Source organism: Styela clava, chromosome 15, assembly GCF_964204865.1.
Source record: "Styela clava chromosome 15, kaStyClav1.hap1.2, whole genome shotgun sequence".
NCBI classification, from domain to species: domain Eukaryota; kingdom Metazoa; phylum Chordata; class Ascidiacea; order Stolidobranchia; family Styelidae; genus Styela; species Styela clava.
In genome coordinates, this window is record NC_135264.1 from 1,037,065 (window position 1) to 1,055,684 (window position 18,620).

The following is an 18,620-nucleotide window of genomic DNA, read 5'->3' on the forward strand; positions in this document are numbered from 1 at the left end:
TCAGTTAGTCAGATAAAATTGAATTGGTATTATTTCTCATACCAATTTTTTACCATTTAGTAAGTATTTTTACCATTAATCAATGCATTTGATATTTATGTCTCGTTCAGGACAGGTTACCTCTACCGATAATTCATCATTTTTAGCATAGCACGGTTGCAATAGAATCCGACAGTACAAATATAATTGCAAATCTGCAGACAATTGTTAATAAAAGCGTCCTATTTTTAGCATCGAAATACACCTTCAAAATGGTTCCATTACATTTGAACCCACGTACATTTGAACCCATGACAATTGCACCTGTATGCTATTGCACCTATGGAATTTTTTTTGTTTCACGGATAGTTAAACCCATACTAACCCTAACCCATGGGTTTTAGCACCCACATATAGATTGAACCCGTGGATATACGCATGGGTTCAAATGTACATGGGTTCAAATGTACGGTCACCCTTCAAAATAAATCTGAGAGATATATATCTACTAACAGTTCTGTAAATCGGTATGTATGAGTAAAAATGAATGGAAATTGGTAAAATATTTGATACGCCGATGGTGAGATATATGATAAGGTGACAACTATCAAATAAATAAATGGCTAGGCCTAAATCATTTCTCGGCTTTCTTATGGTGAAAATGTTAAGCTTGTTTTTATGTTGTAACGAGAATTTGCCATAGTGTGCATTGCATGATACTGGTCGCCATTTTAACAATAATTGTTCGAACACACAAGTATGAAATGTATATCCATTGCCAGGCCTCCAAAACCCTTTCCAATCAAGCATATTTAAAGTTTTTGTGGTATATGACTGTTTATATCGACCCAATCTCTAGTCTAGACCAAGCTATAGAAAATAGCGCATTTCTTCGAGTACTTTTTATCGTTGATGTACCCGTGGCATTTGTATTATAACCACATCCCTATTTTGAACTGGAATAACCTCAGATCGTGCGTGAGGCAATAATTTGCGTACAAATTGATGAGTTTCGTTAGTTCGAAATGTCTGAAAAATCTTTAATATCCAATTGCATCACAAATTTTTATGATTCGAAATCCCATCTGTATATTAAACTACGTCGAGTTGAATCTTTTGCTATACTACTATAGTAGTACATATAAATAGTTCCGTGTCAACAGTTTTGTAAATGAAAATCGAGCTTACTACCAATAATATTAAATTAAAGATAATTTTGATTACATGTAATAAAAATTATGAAGTTTCGCATTTTACAAAATACTCGGAGCAATAGCAATGCTTGCAATATTAGGGATTGGATAAGTTACTTTCTAATTAAATACCGAAATAAATAAAGAGATCTTGTCAATTGTGGTAACGTTTCTTAGTCATGATTATGAAAATGTGTTTAGGGTGTATACTTGTTTTGTGTATGGAAGACGTTGAACTGATCGCATAAGCTCACAATCGCATAAACTGATCTTTATTAAACGTATGTACCTTCAAACTTTATAATACCGAATATAACCTTGAGTGACTTGACATCACAAAGTTCTCACCAACACTTAAGATCAGCAAATCTGCAAGTACATCTCAAAGCATTTTATTTTACATTACACACGAGAAAAAGAGCTTGAGATATGAATTTTTCGGTATAAGACATCTATATTTGATTATTTAAAAATTTGTTTGGTAATAACCTGAAATACACTTCTCGATCCACCGCGATAAAATTGTCGAGGTGGTTTTGTGTAATAATAAAGAAAGGAAATTGCATAAACTGTGATAATTGTATGCATCACAATCTTTATCACTCAACACAGCCTCATATCCTATTCGGTAGATAGATACATGAAAGGGTTTCCCAATTTTCAGATTTGATAAATGTGATGCACCGATACATATTGTTCAAAAATTTATCTGACAAAGACCTAAGATGAAGTTCTTTAAAACATTTCAATATACATTTCCATATGAATTTATATTTGCATGTGCAGTACATTTCGGCTTCACTTTACTTACAAACTCAATAAAAAAATTTATAGATTTGTTTTTTGAAAAAAATTCAGCATCATTGATGAGTAGTGACTAATCCAATAAATTGACGTCTGACAAAATAATCTCATGACTAACGCTTTTTGAAATGAAATCCTGGCTTGTTTTTAGTATTTTTTCTAAAATGCAAAAGTTATTAAAATGCATTCTTTCATATTATTTTGTAAAAAATATACAACTTTGTATAATATTATTGAACTCTGCTTCACAAACTTTATAAATTTAATATGATAAATCTGTTTTATATGTACAATATGAAGTTCAAAAAACTCATGCAATAACTCCGATAATTGTGAACTGTATTTTTTTTTCCTTCGCCGTCACTTGTGCAGATTCCTGTTGCAGTAAGCAATACATTTCAAACATTCAACAGAAAACTAATGAACCTATCTGTCCACTTCATCAGTAACGTATATAATTAGCATAGCAAATAAATACTGGAAACTCGCCTGATAAGATATTATTTAATATAGTGTGGACTGTTTTTCCTCGACACTGATTATTTTGTATGACGTCACGCCCACAGAGATGTCATAGGACTAAGATCACATATATATTGTAAGATTACATAGGTCAGTCCAGAATTATAATTAAACTCAATTGTTTTTTAATTAATGCAAACTCTGCATTTGGATTTTGTGTGATATCTTCGTTTTTATTAACATTATCAGATGTTTTTTCTCGAAAACGATGTATAAGGTCTTTTATTCAAGCCTGTTGAGTATCTTACGGTGGTGCTCCAGAAGTATGCGCACCAAAATGTCGTACAACCTGAATCCTAACCGGTACACACATACTATGTTCATGTTGTGCGCCATCTTGGTGCGCGTACTTCTGGAGGTCCCTTACGGTTTTTACGCGAGACATTGAACGGGATGGATCATCAAAAATGGACTTCAAATTGTGAAAACTGGCATTCAAATTATATCACGCCAAACCTGAAACTCAGATAATACCGTACGCTATTGTCATGAAATAATTGGCTTGTATATACTAAAATTCTGTTACCACACTGTTTGCTGTCATACAGCTGAATGTGATCTTGCGTGCAATGGAGATTTGAGGAATATATATTTATTGCACATGTCTTTGTATGATAACCTAAATAATTGCCAATTATTTATATACATGTCACCGTGACAAGTATTTCTAAGCACATTATTACACAAAAATAGGTTTCACATTTCTAACATGATCAAGATTAGGAAATGAATTGTTCCTAACCACAATACTTTTCCCCTGGTAATCAACTATCACTCATTATCCAGTGGTTTCACAAATGAAGTCTTCTATTGTATACATTGTTGTTTTATTACATGCGAACGATTTTTTTACTTTTAAGATTTTATGCTTTCTCTGTGAATTTAATTTTGGCAATATAATTTGTATTGATAGAAAAAAAATGTTAAAACTATAGATGTAATATCTGAGATTTTAATTAGGTATAAAAGTTTGAAAAATACAAAATCAATGCATTCGATCTTTACAGATCTTTCACAAAAATTCATAGTTATCATAGTTATCTTTTCATAGTTTATTGCTGATATAAAATTGGACTATATGTTTGTCTCCATTTTACGATTTTCTCGATAAAAAAAGGAATTTTTCTTGTTATAGCTGACAGGCCCATTATACAAACTTTCAATCACGATTTCTTTGCTCATCGACGTACATGTATATCATTTATAGAAAAGCTCGAAGCCGTAGAATCAGACAGCGTAACGTGGAGAAAAAATCATATTTTCCCCGGAGAGCGTCAAATTTTTTCCTAAGATGTATTTAGAACCTACATTTTTAAAAAAAAATTCACCTAATCAAGTCATTTCCTGTGAGTGGTAAAATTTCGTGAAAACACGCAGATGTCAAAATTGATAGTTTGGAGAAATGAGAAAAGCTAATAAATAAAGATAAAGCTCTAAAAATGAATATAGTAGCAATATAATATATTCAATACATTAAAGAGTCCTTGTATTGTAGTACAATATCGAAGAGGTTATAAAGGTATAAGTACAGGGTGTCCAAAAAGTTTCGCCCGAATATAAATATATATATAAATATAAAAATCAGAAATTCATATTTATTGAACCCTGAGCTTCTAGTACAAAGCTGTTAAAATTCCCTTATTAAGTAAATATTATTGACGTCTAATCAGGAACTATTGAATAATGGTGGGACATGCTAGCAAAATTAATCTTCAAAAATAAAAATAAATTGTGTAATTTAAAGGTGAAAGTACTTACAAAGAAATATCTCATAAGCAGCTTTAACTATCATTGATAGAAAGCATGAAGCTCATACTTTGGTGCTATCTTTTTGTTGAAGTACTGGGCACACCTCGTCGCACGGAACTCAATGTGGAGGATGTCTTTGCAAAATTTGATGCTGAGGTTCGTAGCATAAATATATAAAACAATATTGGATTCAATATTTTTTCTCATAATTCGTTTTCTTAATGTTTTTGTGGGTTCCATTACATTTGAACCCACGTACATTTGAACCCATGACAATTGCACCTGTATGCCATTGCACCTATGGAATTTTTTTTTTGTTTCACGGATAGTTAAACCCATACTAACCCTAACCCATGGGTTTTAGCACCCGCATATAGATTGAACCCGTGAATATACGCATGGGTTCAAATGTACATGGGTTCAAATGTACGGTCACCGTTTTTGTGTCTTGTATTATTTTATAACAGGTAACATTGCAAAAAGCAAGAAAGTTCGATTTCCCGAAAGAGAAAGATTTTGCTCTCGGCATATATCCGACGTGTGATCGATTCAGGTACTTGGAAGTATTAACTTTGCTTAAATGTTTGTAGTAATATTGCATTTGTTGTTATTTCCAGGCGTATTGCATCTATAGTTACTGGAATAAAAAGATAAAAAAGTATGGTGGAAATTTTGCATACTACCATAATTTTTGCTGTAAAAAGGCGTTGACTGATAACCCATTCATAGCTTGCATTCTGTAATCAATTCTTTTTTTAAGATATTTCTCTGGGCCAAAGGACTTGTGTGATGCGAGCGGAAGTAACTTTAATGAGAAACCTTTGAGCCACTCCGATTGCCAAGAACAAAAGTGTACTCAGCCATCCTACTACGGTTCAACAAAATGCAAGAGAATAGTGGAACTATTCAAACCTTTTTATCATTCCGGCGTTGAATGCAAGTAAGTCAAGAATATAATGGAATTTCTCCAAACAAAGGTAGAAATTCTCAAGTCAATACAACCACAAAAAAGGAATAAAACCTTACGTATGATCGACTTATGACATTAGTGCAATGTTACCCTCTTGGAGTAACACAATTAAATAGCCTTCTTATGAAAATAAAATTAATTAAACTAGTAAATATGCTGCGTTTTTTTGATGAATTACGAAATTCTTTGAAGGCTATCGAAGCAGAGTTGCCCCGCAATGCAGGCTATGGAATTACCCCGTCAAGATTTATATCCTGTTCCATCGTATCAACCAGATAAAATGAAAATGTACCAAATTATAATGAGCAATTGTGAATGTCAGACAGTTTGGTGCATACATGACATATTTACAATTTATGAAGAAAATGGTAAACTGTACGAAGGAAATGTTACTGTAAAGGTTCGTATCTTTAATTTATTTATTTATCAAATTTATATTTCTATGTTTTATTCACAGATTCCGTGTAAATGTGATTGTCGGAAGAAGGTTGACGGATGGAGTGGAAAAAAATAAGCACGGATTGAATAAAGAAAGTTATTACATTTTTTCTCAGTGAAAATATTAATAAAAGTTTGTGTAAGCAACATATTAAACAATAAAAATTCATCATAACTATTTCTGCATGTTTAATAAAAATTTGACTCTGGAATTTAAAACTTCTATTATTTTGGGTAATAAAAAACTTAGCAAAGAATTCAATGTGTTCTTATCTTGTAATTGCATTTTCATAAGAAAATGGGTAATCTGATTAGGTGTTCAACAATGGCCGTTACCAGTCACACAAGTATACAGCTTTGTTTTGTGCTGACCTGACTTACGCAGATGTTAATTTGATAGATCTACGAATTTAGCTAATGGTGTAGATATTGCAGAATAAATTGTCCAAGTCATAACAGCCTATTTAATTGAGGTATTGACTCACAAACTATGCTTGCTAATAGGGGAAGGTGGGGCACGTTGGGACATAGGGCACAGTAGAAAATCAGCTCTCACACTAATACTATATCCGGAATCCGGTCTGCGGTTTGATGTTTGAATCCGCCCTTCGGTGAGTTACAACGTCCCCGCAAACGGACAGCGGACGGGTAGAGCGACGCAAGCTATGAGGTGAAATTGGTTTTGGGGGTCGAAACTAAAATTTCACCGTTCCAGTTTTTTCTTTTTCCTAACTTAGCCTTTTCAACGTGACGAACCACCGTCTGATATCTTTCAGCTATAGTCCACTGTGAAATATTTATAACGTTGGCGAGTGGATGGGCCTTCCGAATTTTGCCGTGGGATGATCTGAAGATATTTGTTGATTATGGGGAACAATGAACCGGGGTTCAGTGGGACATGCCCTGCATGGCACAATTCGACAGTGTTTGATACAACAAGTGCTTAGAGACCTAGAAATGCGTTATATTTTTATGTAACATTATGGTATCTTTCGACTCATGGTCCAATATGAAATATAATCGAGAATCAAAAATATTTCCAGATTTAGATTCGGATTAGAAAATAATTTAATTTGTAGGCGATTTTTTTGGTGAAATATCTGAAATATTTCGGTTGAATATTGATTTTAAAAATCTCAAATTTGAGGTCTCCCTGTTCTTTAGACGATTATGCTGATTGATTGCTTATTTTTAAGGGCATACTTCGTTGAATTTTAACAGAATGACCCATTGTGCCCCAGGGTCTGTCCGAATGTGCCCCACAAGTGGGGTACAGTGGAACACTTGACAAACGTTTTTCAAAGCATATTGGTGGTAAGATGTGTGTCGCAAGGGAATTTCTTAGTCGCTGAATAAAAACTACATTTAGCCCTCTCTGCATTAATCCCGCAAAGTCATATGAATGTGCAGAATAAAGGGCTCAAAATATGAAAAAGAAAAAAGTGTCTCAACCTTCCCCCTTTGCTTGCATATATATCCCATTATTAGACCCAAAAATTCAGACAAATATCATCATCACCCCTTACATATGAATAGTCTGCGATCCTGACTTTTTTGTGTAAATTATGTGTTTGACGCAATCGCCGACTCGATTTAAATCATCCCTTTGAGTTTAAATATCTTGTTTTTCACAAAAGAAATTGCAATGGCTAGGGGTGTCATTTATTTTCAACTACATTTACTTCAAATGACGTGTTTTATATTCAATTATATTTAAACGAGATAGTGACCGCCGACTTATCAATCTAGCGGCGTGTATCCTTCGCTCTCAACAGCGACACCGAGTGTCACATCACTAATTAATTGATAACTCCCTATTCGACATAATTTGTCCAAAATCAACATGCATCTGTTCCGAGATATGATGAATGCACATGCAAAATTTTGAGCAGATTCAATTTCAGACAACAAACAGACAGACAAATACCTATCAACATACTTACCGATCGAGATCGATAAGTAATTAACCGTGATACTAATCGATTATATAGGCCCGATCGGAAATATCGAAGCAGTATTTTCTTATGGGTCAGTCAGAACGGATCAATGCTTTGTTTTCACTTTTTCTGGGTAGAAAACATAGATTCGCAGACGTATGTTGACGTAAACATCGATAATATCCTAAGCGCAGCTCGCTTGATATTCGGGTTATTTTCCATTGGCGTGTTTTTCCATAACTCAATGGCCCCTTCCCAATAAAACCCAATTTAGTTGGTCGTCTTCATAGAGATACCGTAGATCAGTGATTCCCAAAGTGGGCGATATTTGCCAGAAGTCAGCAACCTACGGCCCGTAAATATGCGTGCGAACAATTATTTTCAAAAATGAACATTACAGAGAACAAGCAGAAAACTAGGATTAGTCATGCCCATTTAGAAAATGAGCTTAGTTCACGAATTGTCGCAGTTTTTCGCGCACTGTTCCGTTTATACCTTCAAAAAAATTTGTGCGCCCGCCAAGACTTGCAACCCTCAATTTTGGCCCGCGAGCGACAAATGATTGCCGACCCTTGCCGTGGCCGATGATCGGTTACGGCTTCCCACACATCAAGTCAATGAATATGAAACAAATGAATGGCTGATTGATTTTATGGACTGGTAACCGAACTGGAGGCCGTGGTACATGATGAGGAATCGAAGATGAATTTTACTGAAGATCGTTATGATGTATTTTGGTGCAGGTCATCAGGCAAAAACCGGCGATTTTTGAGGAGGTAGAACCCTGGATTGTTTCATTTTCTATCTTTTATATGGTTTTATATGGGTTTCAGTAGTGGCACTATTGCTATCAAAACAACGAAATTGCCTTTCCATCAATAAACAGAGTGATTTGAGATTGTACCTGACGAAAATGTCACCAAATATTAAAAAACTCGCTGAAGACCGCCAAGCTCATCCATCTCATTAAAAAACACTATGAACTAAGATTTGTCCTCTTGCTTATTTGGTCTGTAATATATCGTTTCTAACTTTAAAATTTTATGTAGTGCAGGGGGTGCAGAGAGAGAGAGAGAGATTTATTTTTTCGTCAACCAAAAATAACAGTCATCGTAATAACAAGAGAGCAATGCTCAAATATATGGACACTAAGAACAATTCCCCAAAACTCATATGCGGTGACTTACCAGTACCTGTATAAATAAACAGTATTGGAACGTATTCGACGTATTGGAAATGCGCACTCCCCTATTCCACCTCCTTTAAATGTAAAAACGCGAAACCTTCAAAAATGGTTAAAAGAAACTTCAGCAACCCCACCAACCTGCCAAGTTTCATCTTTTTATCTCTTTTATATTTGTATGGATTTTCAAGCTTTTGACAGCTACGAGTTAGATCAGTGTCACCGCGCTGTGTTACAGTACCAAAACTTCTCTATCTTTAAAAACATTGGGTTTCTAATTGCATTTCTGACCGTCATATATTTTGAGAACACGGTTATTTCGGACAAAACTCGTCAAATTATAAACAAAGCACCACATCACAGCAATCAAACAGACAAACACACGGTGGTCGCAAATTGGTTAGCACCACATCACAGCAATAAAACAGACAAAAACACAGTGGTCGCAAATTGGTTGACAAAGATATTATCGACGTACCGGTATTGGAAATGCGCACACCCCTATTCCCCCTCCTACCTGTAATGCCAGACGCTCCTTATTTGCAAAACCAACTTATTCGATTTATCACGGTATTATAACAGCAGATACCACAGCGAAGCATTTCGACCACAGTCTATAGATATATTCACACCAAGCGAAGCAGTACAGTACCGGTACGGTTTACCGTACCTTTAGACCACAGTCTACAAATATATTCACACCAAGCGAAGCAGTGAAGTACGGTTTACCGTACCTCTAGACCACAGTCTACAAATATATTCACACCAAGCGAACCAGTGAAGTACGGTTTACCGTACCTCTAGACCACAGTCTACAAATATATTCACAGCAAGCGAAGCAGTGAAGTACGGTTTACCGTACCTCTAGACCACAGTCTACAAATATATTCACACCAAGCGAAGCAGTGAAGTACGGTTTACCGTACCTCTAGACCACAGTCTACATATATATCCACACCAAGCGAAGCAGTACAGTACGGTTTACCGTACCTTTAGCATCACCGCCATTCACCGGTATCTTGCGATTCTTGAGTAACGACTTTCAGAATCCGCCGTCACGCCAACGTTCGATGTTACGTGATCAAAAGAGGAGTGCCTGCATATGCGTCCGCAGAACGTTCAGTGACGTCATAGCAAACAAAAACAAATCTCATAGAGCTAACAGAAATATTTGAAATAAATAAAAGTAATAGTCTTCTGGAAAAAAATTTCATCTTCAACCACTAAAAATTTCAAAGCAATTGGTCCAGTGATCGAATAGAAAAGCGTTTTTTTAGATTTTCCACTAGATGTCCAAAATGTGTCAAAGAACAACAACAACAACAACAACAAGACCAACATAATAATGAAACGATCGTTATGTCCACTTTGTGTCCAATAATAAAAATAACAATAAGAAATAAATTAGTTTGGTATAGACAGGATGGAGTGATACGACCAGACGGTCATCAAAGTCAACTCCCCCCCTTAAGTTGGGAAACCACTGCCGTAGATCATCTTCAACTCAGTTGCAGCCTTATCTGAGACTGGAGGACATTTCAAACAACCCGTCTCAAAATAGAATGAGTGGTCGACGGCGTAATCTGTGAGGTTTTATCTGCACTTCAATTACTTCATTCAATTACATCAATGCGCGTATTCCGCCCGATTTGGTTTTCGATACGATTACAACAGCAATTATAGTTAGGCTTACCATACGTCCCGGTTTAGCCGGGACAGTCCTGGTGGTAGACTTAAATGTCCCGGTTTTGCAGTATGTCGGTCATAAATAATTTTTCTATTTAATACTATTGCAAAATTGTATTTTTCAACGGATGTAGCCGATTCACCACTGATTTGCGTCTCACTTCACAAGTTCAGATCGAGAAAGAAGTTGTTGTGTCGTTGTTATGGTATGAAGGATGAACTATGCGTTAATTCAACTATCAGCTGTGCTGTTGTTAAATCATCAAAATGTCGAAAACAAAGTGCAAGTTTTCTAATGAGTTGAACGATTTCCATTATTTGAAGCAAAGACCATTAGTTGATATTTTAGTAGGATTTACAGCTACGTTTGATGCCTGTAGTCTACCCACAATGGTATAGAAAACGTTTGAGCTATTACTAAGCCTCTGTAATTTAATTCCGCCTTCTACAAATCTTGCAAATCGAAATAATGAGAATTATTGCTAAAATTTTGCAAATTCCAATCAGCATATTTTCAGCATTATTCTCGGATTGCTTTTGAGAATCTCACTAATTCTAATAGCAAGACTGGTACATAGAGGTTCGTAATAAATAATCAATATTTGACAAATTTTTGTTGATGTGGCGGGTATTACTATTTATATCTCGATTGTCAGGAACAACATACCATTGCTCATATATACAAGGTTTCCCAGAAGTCGCGCACCATGTATATAAAGTTATTTTTAAGGAATTTTTTATCCAAATTCGTATGGACTGTTTGTTTTAGATATCCAAGTTAAATCACTTGCTGTCTTAATAGAATTATTTAATCCTAGTGTACTCAGTATTATTAATAATCAATTTTGGACTGACGGGAAGGTATGCCGGTGGACCTTGCTTGCTTGTCGAGTTTGAGCGTTTCATTTTGTTTGGTTTTGGTACTAAGTCTTTTATTCATTCCCATTCCAATTTTAAGTATTTTATGATCAAATCACTTTAATTAGTGTAGCTACTACCCAGATAGCACAACTACGTTGGGCCAACGTTATAATCCGCCGGCAACCGTTGTACGCGGTTTTACAACCATTTACCATGGTAAGGCCATCATTGGCATTCAACGAAACACGCCATAACGCGATGAAATTGGCGCGCGATTCGAATATAGCACATGGGGTCGCCATTCATTTTGGCGGTACTCGTAATCGATATCCTGTTACGAGGTTTTTGCCGTGGATTAGACAGTGGAATTGAACTTTTAATGCTATCATAGTAGGAATGGCGAAAGTAGAGATAGTTGTAACCGTGTAAGTTAATCTCATGGTACCGGTACAGTACCCTAAGTGCGTTGTCAGATCACAGTTCATAAGGGTGATACGGTACCGGCACCATACGGGTATTACATATTTATCCCTGGACACCGTAGGTACCGGTACCGGTAACGACAGAACGAGATGAGGTACGGTACCGTACATGGTCTTTTGGCATTTTTTTGTTAAACTTTCTTAGGCTGCCATCTCTCATTTACCAGTTTTCGTTATCGAGTACCGGTAAAAGTTACATATTTATCCCTGGACACCGTAGGTACCGGTAACGACAGAACGAGATGAGGTACCGGTACGTTACCGTACTTGGTCTTTTGGCATTTTTTGTTAAACTTTCTGAGGTTGCCATCTCTTATTTACCAGTATTCGTTATCGAGTACCGGTACCGGTGTTGGTCCTTCATCCCTAGATATGATTTTTTATATTTACTTTATTTGTCTAAGTCCAAACATTTCCGCAGCCCAAATCCAACCCGTTGGATGACTTAATCCAGTAATCTGAATAGTTGCACATTTGTGAACCTTCTGTCTGATGAATTTCAACAAATCTAAATACAGATCTCAATTGGCTGAAATCTAAAATATGTTTTAACAATTGCCACAATCAAACTGAAACTAAAATTTGATGTTTTTGGGTAAAGAATAGCTCAAGGATAATTGTTTTCCCTTTTTGTTTTTTTAACACTTTAAATAAAATTTTGTTTCTAAAGTATAACTTTTTACGCCACACATGCGAGATGCGACATGGCCCGCCAGTCTAGGTGCGCAAAATTTTTGCACGTGGTCCGAGAACTTTGCCCAACCCTGCTCTAGTTCATATTTTCAGCTTTGTTGAGAAATAAATTACTGATTTCTGAATAATATCTATTTTGTTTTAAAATTCAATAGAATTATATTGGGTATATATTAATATTGATTTATTTTCAGTATATAGGCTAGGCCTATGCTATGTAAGCTTACCCAACCAACCCTAATTAAGTGTTAAGTGTTATTATATTTTAAAGTGAATTGGAAAGTAGACCGCTAGCAAAAAAGATTCGGGCGACTGGGCGAAGCCCATCTCTGTACAATGACTGCCAAATGTGCATGCAACTGTGCAATGCCCAGCGACTCTAAAAGCATGAAGTATTTTACTGCACATCCTTTACAAATATTTGGACATATTTTGTGCAATATCCATTTTTTCCGGTCATTCTAAATAATTATTACCGATTAGATATTCTGTCAAGTGTCAATATTACCATTGTAAGTTTAATGATATATACCATTTTTATAATACAGTAATAGGCCCTATGACAATGGACTGGAAAATTCACCTGCTTCAATTCCCTCTTTCACGCAATCATACACTGTGTCATTTCAAGCATCTCAGTGTTTCAATGCGGACAATGCCCAAAACAGGTGTTTTTGTTTTATAGTTTGATAGTAGCTCCTTGCATATCTGTGCCACAAAATATTGCACAATAGCTAGATATATCGGTTGAATAATTACCTAGTACAACATCATGTGGTTAATACCGTATTTTCGGACGAGTAAGTCGCTTTTCTAGACCCAAATTTTTTGCCTGATTTTGGGGGGGGGGTCGTCTTATTAGGCGAGTATGATCATTTTCATTTTTTTGTTGCCTTATTATTGAATCCGGACAATAAAACACCTTCGGCGATAGCATCCCCCACGTCCTCATCAGGTTAGTTTAAATAAATCGACATTCTCGTGCTGTGAATCTGGAATTTCAATGCTGTGATTATCATCTATGGATTGAATATTACGCTACAAAAAAAGTCATAGGCTATTTAACCAATGCGCAAACGCGGCGACCGCTCGAAAGGCATTGCATGGTAATTTAAGATTCCCGACGTTGATGCGATTTTACTACCCCGACTTATTAACCGGTTATATGCAAAAACCCATTTTTTCAGGCTTAAAAACAGGCCTCGTCTTATTCGCCGGGTAGACTTATTCGCCGGAAAATACGGTAATTAATATTAATGAAAAATTTATATTCTGGTAATTAGTATAGGCCATTCGTTCACGTTTATCATCTGAAAGACAATCATGTACTATACATTGGGTAACACTAACTTGATTTTCAGAGATCAAGCCATGCTTCAATCCAGTCCATGGAAAAATTGTTGGGACAGGCGGTAGAAACTCTTATGCTACAAGCTACGGCATCTGCAATTTTCCACTGATTATAGTGTGGACTCGGACATATCGGAATTGATGAAATTCATTGTCTGATTACATTTTGATCCAGAATACATTCAAGGAATAAAAAAATGGCTCGTAAGTTGAATATTTTTATAGGCTGATTACGGACACTTTACGGCGGTGGTTCCCAAACTTTTTTTTCCGCGACCCCAATTTTTGTAAAATCACAGACTACAGATACTTGCGACCCCACAACGAAAAAACATTAAAAATCAATTTATTCTATTCTGAATATTCTATTTAATCATTCTGGTGAAAATCGACTGTAAGTTTGCAGGGTGTTGGTGTAACGTGGTTGTACTTAACTGTTTAGTTCAGTGGTTCCCAACCTTTTTACCCCAGCGGGCAAGCAAAATTAATTTGAAAGAGTTCGCTGACCGGTAACACATGCCATCGTATGAAGACCACGATGTAAAAATCTCTTGAGATTCAGAATATTTGTTTAGTTTTAGTACAATGTTAAAATATTGCAGATTACTCCATAATTAATTCGAAAGCTAAACAGAACATGAAGGTAAAATAGGTGAAAATACCTTTGCTGGGTCTCATCTTATTGAGTGCCTTTTATTTTTTGTCGTATACAATATGCCCCATATTTTCGCTTCGTGTTCAAGGAAGATTATTTAAATGTCTAAATACGATCCGATTGCAATATTAAAATTGTTCACTTTTATACGAATGCGATGTGGACAAAACACATATGTGTATATTTTGGAGTAGATACTCGCGATAATTAACATAGAGCTTTTGTAACGGATGGAAACCTTTTCATTAAATGTATTCTCATAATTGTGCTTATTTACTCATTCCAGATAGGATATTTGTCAAGTCTCGGAGGTTGCTCCAAGAAAGACTGGATTGGAGAATCATGAGCTCAATTATAACAAATTTACTCGCCCGCTCCTTCAACTGTGCAGGACGCGGTGGATAAGAAGGAGTGAGTGGGACGCCCTTAGTTTCTGCTATTAAAGGTATGTAATATGTTTATCATATTGTACCACCATCTTTCTCTGCTCTACCCTCTTCTATTTTAAAAGTATAAGATTATTTTGACTCCAAATCAGCTTAAGATAATTCATAAGGGAAATGAACAAAAACTGATTAAATAGAATCTGACAATCTGGAGTGAAAACAAAACCTTAATTAAGATTAAAGCGTAAAGAATATAAGGTTTTGCCAAAAAGATGCCTATCGTTTCCATGAATTAAATTAAGTTGCACACACAGAACAACAACAGAGATATAATAAAATAAAAACAGGCGAGAAAATTTAGATAAGTTGGGTATATTAAACTAATAAAGGGACTAGTAAACAAAATGTACTTGCCAGTTGCCACACCATTCATTTTTATCATTATGATTGTTAATTGAATAATGATTTTGTAAACAACTGTGAACAGTAAAGAAATTGAATGTAGATTTTGTATACAAAAGTGAACAGTATAGAAAAATATTTATTAAGGAGATATCGCCAAGCTGATTATGGTTAGGGTCAAGTGCCAAATTGCCAATCCAATGTTGCCAGAGTTTGGTGCATAATGGCGAACAGTGGTTTTGGAACTTATTTGTATCATCGCAACAGCAAATGATGAAGTTACAACTAAATTTATTGTAAATCAATTAAACAAATAGACTAATCATGGTGCATGATGTTTCTAATAAGATAGATGAATTTCAACAAGGAATATTTCAAGACATTTTAGTCAGATAAAATCTCAAATCATCATTATTCCCTCCAACAAATATTCCCCTCAAAACGTTGTCTACGCCCCCCTTGCGGAATCAAGAATTTCTGTATTTCTCAATTATTATCGTCTTGTCAATGTAAGCTTCACTCACACATTTGCGACTGCAGAATCTTGGCTTAAGATTCCTACTCTGAAAATTTGTTGGGATGCAGTCATTCAGACTAGGCTTTGAACTCTGGTGCTGTAATTTGCTAATACTGCAATTTAACACAGAATTTTTATATTTTTCAGCTCTGGATGATCTGGCAACGAACTCCGATTAATTTTATTACATGTATACATATTTGTAAAATAAAGACATTTTGCTATCTTTTGTATTTTATTATATAAATAATGTTAGATTAGTGGGGAATTTCTATGTAGTATAGATCCATACCCTGTCTGTACAACACATCGCCTAACTCGGCCCGACCATATGCCACGATTGTATTGCAACGTGTCGCCTACGTAGGCCCGGCCAAATTTCACGATTGTGTTACAACGTATCGCCTAGGTTGGCCCGACCGTTTGCCACGGTTGCATTACAGCGAAAGGACCGACGTTGGCCCAGCGGCCAAATCTTCGCTGGAACTTGGTTGTTCGCCATTATTGGGCCGGTGGTTCGAACAACGTTCGGCCATGGTTGTTCCGACGTAGTTGTGCTATCTGGGTAGCTATGATAGGTTTATTTAATTATTTTATTGTTTCCCGTTTTCATTCAAAACCCTAAGACAACTCGCATAGATTGGGGAGGCTTTGTCTCCTTGCTGCCCAATGGTTTCATAGTACCGGTACCCAAAACAAAATTTTTTTTTTAATAAAATTTAGGTTTTTAATTTTATAACAACAATTATTGGTAAAAACACCTACAGAAGTTTCAGTGAGATCCCTCTGGCTTCTTGTTATTCACTAGTATAGAGATCCGTGGGGTCAAGTCACTGATATGTTGCCTCGTTTCTGCATTATCGTTCAAATGCATGCTTCTTGCTAATCCAAGCACTAATCTAACAAGTGCTCTTTTGATTATTTCAGTTTACCCAACAACATATGAAAGGGGCAACAACTTTAATGAAATTTAATAAAATTATCACTTTATCTGTATACCACCAATAATCGCGCTATTGATATTTGGATATATGGAAGGCAGATCGCGATCACTAAATCTTACATATAGGAACCAAGGCTACAACTTGGTCGTATGAAATCATTTCTGATCAGCATTTCACTTACTTCTCTTAGGTGACAGCACATTTGCATTCACATGCATTTGCACCCGTAAACTGCACCCAGGACACTTGCATCTGCATACTTTTGCACTCAGCTATATTTGCACCACGGACATTTACATCCATACATTTCCACTCATAGATTTTACCACCTACATATAGATTGTACCCGCGGACATTTGCACCCATGTACATTTGCACCCACGAACATTTGCACCCATGTATATTTGCAACCACGAACATTTGCACCCATGTACATTTGCACCCACGAACATTTGCACCCATGTATATTTGCAACCACGAACATTTGCACCCATGTACATTTGCACCCACGAACATTTGCACCCATGTATATTTGCAACCACGAACATTGGCTGCATCAAAGGACTTTTTCAGACTTTGGCGCGCTGCGCGACTCATTGGTGTTCTCTTGCGAGAATCATTGCAAACTTAATTACCAGCTATAAATATATATTCAAAATGGAGACGGATTACAAATTTTTAACTAAACCGTGTTTTTTTTGAGGGTTCCTATACGTAGGCTATACGTCATTGCGATTCACAATTCTACTCAACCGCTGGTCTATGAACCTTTGCCGGTTCGCGTCCGCGTCAACCAGTCTGCCGGTTTGCCAAATATATTCCAATATTATATCTAAATTGCAAAATACAAGGCATTGATGATGACTTGCCCATTTATTTTGGGAGTTTCAACTCCGGTTGATGCGTAAACCAGAGGACTTGGTCAGAGGACCTATGTTTCCACGTTTGCAAAAGGTCGTGACAAATGCTTGTGTCAACACAAAACAGTTATTTGCTGTTATGAGTCAACACTTGAAAGATCTAAGTATCTTTTTGGCAAGTATTTTCAGGAAAAAGCAGTCAACGTCATGAAAACCTCAAATTGCAAAGAGAAATTCTGAACATTTTGTGTATTTTTGAATTAAGTAATGTAATGATCGATGTCACTGAGTATTCATGAAAGACAGAGTCAATATTTGACTTTTTCAATTCAAATTAATCTGACCAAACTAATTTACAACACTTTCTCGCAATATTCCGTCGCGTCGAAAACAATGGTATCATAACTGGCATCTCAAATATTGAAAATTCAATTATCAATATTTCAAAGAATTAAGGCAACGCTTTCCATTTCATTTCCGTTCCAAGCAATTGTTATATGAATGCTTATTCGGATATGGTCTTTTGGATTTAAATATACGTATGTCCCATGTCAGCTTGTCTCGAACATCCTATTTTTATTAACAATAACAAACTTACCAAATTTAACACTTTTTTTCGGATACCGTGTGGGTGCGACTGCAGAATGGCATATTATGGTTATGACTACATAAAATAGTCAATGAGATTGAAGATCTGTATGAATATTGTTTCATGTACAATTTATGACTGACTTTATGAATGACTTGAGTTATTTGCAATTTACAAATAATTGTAGTAATGTGTCGCAATTAGTCTTGTCTTACATATTTCATATGATTGATCAGAAATTAATTAAAACACCTTGCACACAGCGTTAAAGGAGATTCTGGTCGATATCCAACAACAAGAATAAGCATAATGTTTTGAACATATTTAACTCACTGCGGTTGCGACTGCACACAAATGTAAAGCAAATAATTGCGTTAGTGACGGTGAGGTATTAGAAATTTTACAAACATACGAGAAGAT

At 35.8% G+C, this 18,620-nt stretch overlaps 1 long non-coding RNA gene across 2 annotated transcripts; it reads left to right on the plus strand.

Moving 5' to 3' along the window:
- The first annotated feature begins 11,908 nt into the window (after positions 1-11,908).
- Positions 11,909-16,345, plus strand: LOC120333099 (uncharacterized). Of its 2 annotated transcripts, XR_013468880.1 has the most exons (5): positions 11,909-12,051; positions 13,052-13,165; positions 13,859-14,051; positions 14,789-14,947; positions 15,955-16,345. It is a non-coding gene; the product is annotated as an uncharacterized LOC120333099 (long non-coding RNA). The 2 variants fall into 2 exon arrangements; XR_013468879.1 differs by lacking the exon at positions 11,909-12,051 and having other exon boundaries at positions 12,767-13,165.
- Positions 16,346-18,620: the final 2,275 nt, after the last annotated feature.